General features: G+C 35.8%; 1 non-coding gene across 1 annotated transcript; it reads right to left on the bottom strand.

Annotated features, from left to right (window-relative positions):
- Positions 1 to 1,779: 1,779 nt before the first annotated feature.
- LOC145641347 (small nucleolar RNA R71) lies at positions 1,780 to 1,886 on the bottom strand. Its single transcript, XR_014115383.1, has one exon. It is a non-coding gene; the product is annotated as a small nucleolar RNA R71 (small nucleolar RNA).
- Between the last annotated feature and the right edge of the window lie 9,936 nt (positions 1,887 to 11,822).

Here is an 11,822-nt window from a genome sequence, read left to right as displayed (position 1 = left end):
GGCCCAATCGAAGTCCAAAGCTTGCTCAAAGTGGGCTAGAGTGCCCAAGATGGCCTTTCCCGGCCAAGATGGCTCCGCCTTAAGGCGCGCCCGGCCTGGCGGGGCGGAAGATTGCATGACGCCCGTTCTCGCGCTCGGGATTTGATGGAGAAAAGGCGCGCCCGACCGGGCGGTGTGGCGCTTGACCGGGCGCGTGTTTATGAGGATGTTTAATTGACGATTTACTTAGTTTCTAATTAGGATATTAGGAGCTTGATATAAATACGTTTTCAGTTGTTTTGATACGATTACTCTCTCTTTAACCTTTTTCTCTTAAGCTTTCTCTCTCTACAACTCTACAACTTTGTTCTTAATACAATTAATTATTTCCGTTAATTTTGGTAACGATTTCTTCTCTTTTATTTTCAGTAATTTAATTTATACCTTTGATCATGTCTTGTTTAAATTCTTTGATTAGTTTAGATTTAACTATGCGTGAGTAGTTTTCTTTCTAGGGTTTACGGGGATCCATAAATAATATGAAGGGGTAATTTATTGTTGTTGATTGTCAACGCCTAATTAATTTCCTATTGATTGATTTAATGCTATGCAACTAGACTTGCGCAGGTCTTTTATGTATGAGTTTAGCAATATTAATTCGAGATTCGAGAGATGAGAATTGGTGTTTAGGCTTAGTTTCAATAGGCATGTTAATTTATAAATGGTTAAGTCGAGATTCGAGAGATGAGATTTAATACCGGTAGATTAATTGTGATTGTAATACGTAGCGAAAACCCTTTATGATCCGATTAATTGATGCATTGATGATTGATTATTGTGTTTCACCCTAGAATATTATTTATTGGTGAACCTATACCCTAGGTCTTTTATTCATTGATTTCACTTTACCTTTAATCTTAGTAGTTTAGTTCCTATTCAATTTTAATAATTATAGTTACTTAATAATTTAGATGCTTAAATTAATTACAAATACAAAGACCAGTTTCTTTGTGGATTCGACCATACTTTCCTATCTACTTTAGTTAGAGGATTTAGGTAATACTTTTGATTAGGTGATACGACTTTAGCCTGTCAAAATTTGGGCCGTTACCGGGGAAACGATTTTATTTTTATTTCTAATTCTTTGTGTAGTCTAGATTATTTTCCTTCGTCCCAGGGAACGTGAGTTCTTTGGGACAGTTCTCATATTTGTCGTCTAGTTCTTTGTTTAAGCCCAGGTGAATCAGATCAGGTTGCATTCCTTTCGATCTTGAGATCGAACGATCTTTTCATAGACAGAAAATTTTTTACAGGCAGATATGAGACACTTCTAGAGGTAATCCACCTTCGGAACCCCCAACTGATTCTAGCGATTCTGAAGCTTTTTCAGAACCTTAATCAGAGATGACGACACCACCACCTCCTCCACCTCGCAAGCTCAGCGATTATTCGCAGTCGTCGCTGACCGATTTTCCACATCTCACTCCCACTCCGGCTCTTGATGGAATGCAATTCGGGATTATACCCTAATTTATCAAGATGATAGAAAAATAGAAATTCAGTGGATCTAAGGGTGAAGACCCAAATCTTCATGTTGCAGACTACTGTCAATATTGCAATACCATCAGGCAAGCTGGGGTCACAGAAGACCAAATCAGGGAGATCCTTTTTCCTTTCTCTTTATGTGGGAAAGATAAATTGTGGTTTAATGGTTTAAATAGAACTGCACTTGGTATTACTAACTAGGAGACTCTTGTTTTGAATTTTTATAACAAATATTACCCTGAAGAGGGAACAACTTTACTAAGGAGTGCCATTCAAAACTTTTCCCAAGAGCCAAATGAAACTTTATATGAGGCTTGGGATAGATTCAAGGATCTACTGAGAGAGTGTCCCCACCATAATTTAGCACAGTGGCAGTTGATCAAAGCCTTGTATAATGGGATTGGAAATTCATCTAGAACAATTTTAGATTCTACAGCTAGTGGGAGGTTTATGAATCTTAATGTTGATGATGCAGGTTAAGTTATCGAAGATATGGCAATCCATAATTGCCAATTTGGGAATCCTAGAGGCTTTTCTAACAAGGGGAAACATAGTGTTGACTTCATATCCTTTTTGTAAGCTCAATTAACCTCTATTTGTCAGAAATTAAATAAGCTTAGCACTGCAAATGTAGCTAATGTTTCTGCTATTAATAATAATTTGAATGAGGCTTTCTGTGAAAATTATGGACTTGTAGGTCATTGGGAACAAGACTGCAGGAGTTCTGTGGAGCAAGTTAATGCCTTTCAAGCCTATAGGCAGAATGACCCATACTCCAACACCTATAATCCTAGGCTCCGGAATAATCCATACATTTCCTACCGGAGCACCAATGTTCAAAACCCATCACCCCCACAACAATTACAGGCACCACAACAACCATAGCAGAAATATTACCATCCCAACGCTGGCTAGAAAAACCAACCACAACAACCCTCCTCATCTTCTGACCTTGCTTTGTCAGAAATTAGAGCGATGCTAGCTAGTATGCAAAAGCACATGGAGAGTAGAGATGCTAAAATTGATTCAATCATAGACCATAATAAAATTTTAGATAATCAAATTGCGCATATTTCCTCTACTCTACAAGCCCGTCAACAAGGAGCTCTACCATCGCAACCAACCAGACCTATGAAAGGAATGGTTTCCTTCGAACAAGTGTATTATTTTGATAGCGGGTTCAGAATTATTAAAAAGCTAATATATTCAGTAAGGTCAAGTGATCAGAATGCCTGGGTGGAGGCCGCTTCCGATCAGTAATATTAATGTATAATTAATATTACAACTTATTCTTGACTGAACCCTTCGGGTCACACCCTAGCAAATATACGAACCGACTCGACGAATTAATTCGGAAGAAATTAATTCGTCGTCCGAGTGTTAATATTTAGACGTCAAAAATTCGAGCTTAGAGTGTCGAAACCGAGCGTCGGAAGTCGAGTCAAAATAGTAAAAGACGAGACATGAAAATAATAATAAATCAACAAGACCAAAATACCCCTAGCATCGGAATGCCCCGAGCAAACCGAGTGCTAGGGGCATTTGATATAGTATGGTGGCTAGCATGCGCACGAAGCCTAGCCTAGGGTGGCTGGTGCGTGCTAGCGCACCAATGCTAGCGTCGAAGGCTAGACACGCTGTGCCAAGGCGCGCAAGGAGCAGCAGCTCTCAGCAGCAGCCCGCATCTTTGATGCGTGACTCGCTGGCTAAGAGCACGAGCAGCTCGAATAAGCTGCTGGGCTTGCTGCGCTAGCAGCCCGCACGCTTGTTGACAGGCTCAAGTCGTATCACCTAATCAAAAGTAATTCCTAAAACCACTAACTAAAATAGATAGGGAAGTAGGGTCAAATAGACAGGGAAATGAGTCTTTTTATTCCTAATTATTTAATATAATCAAGATTATAGAGTAACCAAAATATTGTAATCGAAGGATAACTAAACTACTAAGAGTAAAAGTGGGAAAGAATAAAAGTAAGAGGAGAAACAATGAATAAAAGGCCTAGGGAATAGGTTCACCAATAAATAATATTCCAGGGTAAAATATAATAATCAATCATCAATGCATACATTAATCATATCATAAAGGGCTTTCGCTACGTATTACAATCACACAATTAATTTAGCGGTATTAAATCTCATCTCTCGAATCTCGACTTAACCATTTATAAATTAACCTGCCTATTGAAACTAGACCTAAACATCAATTCTCATCTATCGAATATCGAATTAGTATTGTTAAACTCTTGCATAAAAGATCTGCGCAAATCTAGTCACAGAGCATTAAATCAATCAATAGGAAATTAATCTAGCATTGATACTCAACAACAATAAATTACCCTTTCATATTATTTATGGATCCCCACAAACCCTAGATAGGAAACTACTCACACATAATTAAATCTAAACTAATCAAAGCAATTAAAGGAGACATGATGAAAGAAAGAAAATAAATAACTGAGATTAAACCAAGAGTTGTAGAGAGAGAAACAAGAGAGAAAATAATACTAGGAGTTTAATTAAGGGAGAGAGAGAAAAGTTAGAGAGAGAAAAAAGAAAAGAAAACTAAAACTAAAACTAAAACTAAAAGAAAATAAAAACTAAAACTACATAATCTCCTCCCTCCTTACGTAACTACTACTCCCTCCTTTTATAAGGAACGGCAAAAAAAAAGGGAAGTTTAATTAAAACCAACTAGGAAAAATAATCCTAACTTAAATAAAACTAGGATAAATATAAAGCTGCCAACTAATATCTAGTAATCTTCAAAGGCCAAAGCCACATCATAATCCCACCAAAGCAGCAACTACACACCTATTCTCGCGGCCCAAATTGATGCTCACTTAATTGGGCCCGACAAACATCACGCTTAGCAGGACTCGTGGCTTGGGCTGCTCTTTTGGGATTGGAAGCTTGGACCCAAATCCCTTCCTTGGTTGGTCTTCAATAATAACTTGTAATACCTTGGACCTCTTCATATATCGAGCCCTTAATCACCGAACCAAATTTCTTTAGCTCGTTCTTGGGCTTAAAATATTTGGTCATTAAAGACGATCAAACTCCAATATCTTTATAGTGGTTCAATAAGCTCGAGAATCGTCATAATTCTTCAAATTCCTACAAAATAATACCAACTCTACAAAAAACACTAGAAAACGTATATTAGTAATAAAAACAGCTCCGTAGAGCTCAAATAAGCACAAATATGACCGTGGGACAGGGAATAAATATATATATATAAAATATACTTATCAAACTCCCCCAAGCCAAACCTTTGCTTGTCCCTAAGCAAAGCAATGAATAAATAAATCAATACTTCACCCTAAAAATAATTTAAATTAAGAAATATAATTCAAGGTAAATCTGACAAATATGTATCAAAGTCAACCAATCAAATCCATCTAACTACCAATCTTCCCTAACAAGTGTCAAATAGAGCAAACCACCAGATCATGTAGAATTCAAGACTAGTGCTCACACACTCAACTCTCATTTATGTGGCGAGTAAAAGATGTACTCGATCGTTCTCCAACCACCTCTTTAAATGTGAACAATGCCCTCCCAACTCACACTCTCGTGCGTTTAAAAAGACATACACTCAACCTAATAGTCGACTCGAAATATGTCAAATCATTCTTTGCATTGATAAACAACTAATTTTATATTCACACAACTCTATGCACAAAGGTCGGAAGGTCTTTAAAGCTTGTAATGTAAGGCTAGGGTAAAAGGTAGGATAAATTTGGGAAAATGTGAGAGTAAAGCCATGTTTAAGGGAGCCAAATCCTAATAAATAAAACCAAGGTCAAAAATAAATAATGAGCAAACATCTCCAACATACTTAACTCCACCAAAAATTCACCAAATACAAATCCAATCATAACAAACAATCCCAACACTTACAATTTCACTCATAAAAATATGATAATGTAGAACTGGAGTGAATAAACAAACTTCGAACTCATTCTTTTTTTTTTCAAACTTGATATTCTTTTTTTTTTCTTTTGAATTTTTTTTTTCTTGAGCAACCTTCAAATAGAACATTTGAACATATGAAACAACTTTTTTTCTTTTCTCTTCTTTTTTTTTTTCCTTTTTTACCTAATATTATATTGGAAACAGTTTTTCATTTTTTTTTCCAATCAACATATAAGAAAAAATAAATCATCATATCGACCCACATTGTGCAAATTATGTGCACACTACAACTCCCTCACCTCACTAACTATTAGCTCCCCCAAGCCAAGCTTGGGACTAGTAACCAATGGTGCTTAAATAGGCTTGTAATGTGGTTAAATAAACAATAAAAGGGCACAAGCAACAACATGGGTAGTAAGAAGGGAACAAATGTATCTAATATCGTCTGAAGGCCACCTAATATAATAAACGCCTTCGTCCTCCTCAATGTACATAATCATGAGTCATATAAATATTACTCAAAGTTAAAAACCAATACTCAAAGTCATTGACATACCAGGAACTAACACACATTCATTACCAAATCAACTAGTCAAGCACTATATTCACAAGTAGTTGGGCAAAATTGACTCATATTAAGGTTCCAAGGCAATCAAACATTAAATCATGATCATTTAATCCACAATATTTATCATCAACAACCAAGAATCAAAACAATTTCAAAAAATTTTCATCATGGGGCACAGAGAAGCATGATTTATTATTCATTGGAATCTATTTTTGGATTTTTTTTTTATTTTAGAAATAAAACAAACCTAAGAAAGAAATAAAATCTATACTAAGCACACCATAAGAAAAATAAATAAATAAAAATAAAATAAAATAAAAGAGAAAGGGTGAAAGATATACCAAGCGCACACGAGAACCTCCCCCCAACCTAAATTAGACAATATCCTCATTGTTTTAAAGGGAAGCTAGTAGTCAAGGTGACTACTCTTCATCATCACCACATCAATGTCACCAAAGCCTCGAGGATTGCAATGCATCTCTTTGGAACAAAATTGAGCAAGAAAGAAACAAAGTGTTAGTGGGAAAAAGTTCAAATTTAAGTCAGGTTCTGTATTATGATCATAACTTTTGATATATAAATGATAATACAGTGATTCTAATTGCATTGGAAACTAGACTTGAAGATCTTTCCAACGACAGGTCACACGCAAAAGTCTAATAAGAAACGCAAAAGTTATGGCCTGTCGAAGTTGACAAAGTTTGCTGACGCGTACGCGCGCCCGATCGGGCGAGCTCTGCCCGATCGAATACGAGTGCAATTCCAGCGTGAATGAAGCCTTCTCTAGCTCAAAATCTGCACAAAAATAAACTCCCACAAGAATTAGTTACACTCTCCTTACCTCTCTAAAAGAAAAAAAAATAAATAAAATAAAACACACACATGAAAATAAGAGGAAAAAAAAAAAACTAAACTAAAAAGCAAAAAAAAAGTACGGGTTGCCTCCCGCAAAGCGCTAGTTTATCAAGGTTCCGCTCGACCATACTCCTTCTCTCAATCGGAAGAATTCAATGCCTTGAGTAACTTATCAAACGCTCCTGCAAACATTTCATTAAGCACTATATAGGGCTTAATTGCAAGCACATTAATCCCTACAAAGAAAAGGTTAGGAGCACATAAAGAGAACTCAAGGTAGAAGGAAAAATCAAAAGATAGAGATTAAAATACACCACAACCTTCTACTTCCTTCGTTAAAAATTTAGAATTAATAGAACGAACATGGAGGTAGTCATTATCTTTATCATCCAATAATGACTTTAAAATTTTACCCTCACAAATAACCTCATCATCAACAAACGAATTATCAACCACCGTTTCTACAACTAATGATTTTCCAATCACCAATTCATCAACCAATGATTTTTCAACCAAAAATTCTATAACGGGTTCTTCATCCTCAATAACATTTGTATTATTATAGTGTCCGTAAACTTTTTCATCAAGAGCCTTCAAATAACTTTCATTAGCAACTAATCGTTTCCGAATATGATCATAAGGATATGGAAAGACTTTAAAATCATCCGGAGCACGCACAAAAAACTCACTATAACGGCATTTAGGATTTTCGTGAAAAAGACGTTGACAACTACATTAGTTAGGTGTTGCATAAAAATTATATAATTCTTGTAGTGGCGTAAGCATGGATATTTTCAACTCATAAAAAAAATAAAATTAAAAATTAAAAAATAAATAAAAATAAAATAAAATAAAAGAGAGAGGGTGAAAGATATACCAAGCGCACACGAGAACCTCCCCCCAAGCTAAATTAGACAATGTCCTCATTGTCTTAAAGGGAAGCTAGTAATCAAGGTGACTACTCTTCATCATCACCACATCAATGTCACCAAAGCCTCGAGGATTGCAATGCATCTCTTTGGAACAAAATTGGGCAAGAAAGAAACAAAGTGTTAGTGGGAAAAAGTTCAAATTTAAGTCAGGTTCACTATTCTGATCATAACTTTTGATATATAAATGATAATACAGTGATTCTAATTGCATTGGAAACTAGACTTGAAGATCTTTCCAACGACAGGTCACACGCAAAAATCAGATAAGAAACGCAAAAGTTAAGGCCTGTCAAAATTGGCAAAGTTTGGTGACACGTACACGCGCCCGATCAGGCGAGATCTGCCCGATCGAATACGAGTGCAGTTCTAGCGTGAATGAAGCCTTCTCTAGCTCAAAATATGCACAAAAATAAAATCCCACAAGCATTAGTTACACTCTCCTTACCTCTCTAAAAGAAAAAAAAAATAAATAAAATAAAACACACACATAAAAATAAGAGAAAAATAAATTAAAAATAATCTAGACTCTAATAATAATTAGAAATAAAAATAAAACCGTTTCCACGGCAACGACGCCAAATTTTGACAGGCTCAAGTCGTATCACCTAATCAAAAGTAATTCCGAAATCCACTAACTATAATAGATAGGGAAGTAGGGTCGAGTCCACAGGGAAACAAGTCTTTTTATTCCTAATTAATTAATATAATCTAGATTATAGAGTAACCAAAATATTGTAATCGAAGGATAACTAAACTACTAAGAGTAAAAGTGGGAAAGAATAAAAGTAAGAGGAGAAACAATGAATAAAAGGCCTAGGGCATAGGTTCACCAATAAATAATATTCCAGGGTAAAATATAATAATTAATCATCATTGCATACATTAATCAAATCATAAAGGGCTTTCGCTACGTATTACAATCACAAAATTAATTTACCGGTATTAAATCTCATCTCTCGAATCTCGACTTAACCATTTATAAATTAACCTGCCTATTGAAACTAGACCTAAACATCAATTCTCATCTGTCGAATCTCGAATCAATATTGTTAAACTCATGCATAAAAGATCTGCGCAAATCTAGTCATAAAGCATTAAATCAATCAATAGGAAATTAATCTAGCATTGATAATCAACAACAATAAATTACCCCTTCATATTATTTATGGATCCCCATAAACCCTAGACAGGAAACTACTCACACATAATTAAATCTAAACTAATCAAAGCAATTAAAGGAGACATGATGAAAGAAAGAAAATAAATAACTGAGATTAAACCAAGAGTTGTAGAGAGAGAAACAAGAGAGAAAATAATACTAAGAGTTTAATTAAGGGAGAGAGAGAAAAGTTAGAGAGAGAAAAAAGAAAAGAAAACTAAAACTAAAACTAAAACTAAAAGAAAATAAAAACTAAGACTACATAATCTCCTCCCTCCTTACGTAACTACTACATCCTCCTTTTATAAGGAAAGGAAAAAGAAAAGGAAGTTTAATTTAAAACAACTAGGAAAAATAATCCTAACTTAACTAAAACTAGGATAAATATAAAGCTGCCAACTAATATCTAGTAATCTTAAAAGGCCAAAGCCACATCATCATCCCACCAAAGAAGCAACTACACACCTATTCTCGCGGCCCAAATTGATGCTCACTTAATTGGGCCCGGAAAATATCACGCTTAGCAGGACTCGTGGCTTGGGCTGCTCTTTTGGGATTGGAAGCTTGGACCATAATCCCTTCCTTGGTTGGTCTTCAATAATAACTTGTAATACCTTGGACCTCTTCATATATCGAGCCCTTAATCACCGAACCAAATTTCTTTAGCTTGGTCTTGGACTTAAAATATTTGGTCATTAAAGACGATCAAACTCCAATATCTTTGTAGTGGTTGAATAAGCTCGGGAATCGTCATAATTCTTCAAATTCCTTCTAAATAATACCAACTCTACGAAAAACACTAGAAAACGTATATTAGTAATAAAAAAAAGCTCCGTAGAGCTCAAATAAGCACAAATATGACCGTGGGACAGGGAATAAATATATATATAATAGACTTATCACTTGTGCTGGGCCTGCTAGCAGCCGCGCATGGTTGCCCACCTTGGGTGCCTTGGTGCCCAAGTGTGGTGCCATGTGGCGCGATTTTAGGGGAGCTTAAGGGGGTGTGTTGGCCAGTTTTTGGAGAGGGAGTGGGGAGCAAGTTTGTTCCCCCCTCCTCCAAATGGTCTTCACCTAACCTCTATCATGAGCTTGCCACTTGTTGATTTTATTACTAGTTTGATTATTAATTTTGTTTTAGCTTTAAAATAAAATGGAAAAATCAAAGTCTCCCACATTGATGGGACAGCTTTTTCACTCTCTTATTTTCCCTATAAAGGCACGATCGTGATTCCCTTCTTGTTAGGTCGAATTAGACTGAAATAAATTCACAAACTTGAACAGTAATCAAAATTTTTTTTTCTAATCCACAGGAGGTCAATCAAAAAAAGATTGATTAATTAATCAAAGGTAGTTAGCAGTTTGAATAGAACCGGTGTCGTAGCAGGAAGCAAGGCAATGAGAATTGTTCGGTTGGGATTCTGTGAGTAAGGAAGCAGAGGCAGAATCGAACTCAAAAGCAACTTACCAATCCAAAAACTTCGCTTTAGCGACTCGCTACGCCCCTTAAGCTTTAATAAGTGATGTAATACTAATACAGCTGACATTTGTTGAAAAAATCCTCCTAGAAAAAGGAAGTTGTCAGAGGTAGACTCGGCATCTCGCTCACCTGCAAATCAGACTTATAAGGGAACCATTCTCTCGCGCCTCTCCCTGAGAGTCTCTTCAGCCTAAAGCTTACATCCACCCTCACCCATTCATTGATCTATTTACCTTTCTATAAATTTCTTCTTTGTTGTTAGTGCTTCGTCGCTTTCTGAAGAAGAGGAGAGGGTCTATGTAATTGACCGAGACTGGCGAGAGAGGACTCCTGACTCTTAAAAAGGGAGGATTCCCGGGTTTCACTGGATAATATCTAGAGTAAGAAACTTTTCGAACAAACTGGACGAGGGGATGATCCGGACCCAGTTCGGGAAAATCACTTGAGTGAGAGTTGAAAAAGGCATCACCATTGTGAAAACCTATGAGCTCATTTAATCACTTGGGTTTTGGTAGGACCTTTCTAACTCCAAGGTAGCAGACCTAAAAAGTCGGTGTTCGTCCTTTTTGGGTGGATACCGTTGGAGATTCGGTATTTTCGGAGCTAAAGCTTTCAAGTAAAAGCCCATTAGGTCGGACGAAGCACGCGTCATAGGTAAATTTCGATTTTATCCTTTTATGTTTATTTGTTATGCTTTATGGTTTTATTAATTGCGAGTGGCTCTTTGGGCCGGGGTCATTTCCGCGGTAAGTTGGACTTACCAAACCTCAACAGCGGTATCGGAGCCACGCTCGTGTATTTTTAAAATCATAATATTTTTCAAGGTAATTTTTATGGCTTAATTTTTCTGGTTTAAGTTTCTAATTAAATTAGTAGCTCATATTATCTATTTTAACCTCGTATTTATGCTACCTTCAGCCCCGAACCCAGATTTCGACCCAAAAATAGTAAATTTTGGGTGAAAAATGTGTTCTAGAAATGGTTTATCTTCCAGGAAACGGTTTTTAGCCAAAAAACAACCAAAAATGCTATTTTCGAGGGTTTTTTCGTTTTTACGAAAAATTTTATGTCTGTCTAACCTTGAAAATTAATTGCATATTTATAGTGGTTATGTAATTAGTTCAATACATATTTTATATGTAATTTTAAACCTCTTTAGGTATTATTACTTGGTAGTAATTTATGCTTGAATGCTTGGTTTTATTTTTTCCATAATTGCAAACTAATTGCATTAAGCCTGAAATTGTTGTTCATGAGACTTTCAAGTATTAAAGATTAAATCTTTAATTATGTTAAGTGATTGAAACTTTATATTACTAAATTCCATTAATTTTTGTTAAACTTTGTTGATTTAATCATTTTTTAGTTAATTGGAATCATAAATTTTGA

This window comes from Chenopodium album, chromosome 7 (genome assembly GCF_948465745.1).
Source record: "Chenopodium album chromosome 7, dcCheAlbu1.1, whole genome shotgun sequence".
NCBI lineage: Eukaryota > Viridiplantae > Streptophyta > Magnoliopsida > Caryophyllales > Amaranthaceae > Chenopodium > Chenopodium album.
The sequence above is the reverse complement of the archived record's forward strand: the minus strand, read 5'-3'. Positions and strand labels throughout refer to the sequence as shown.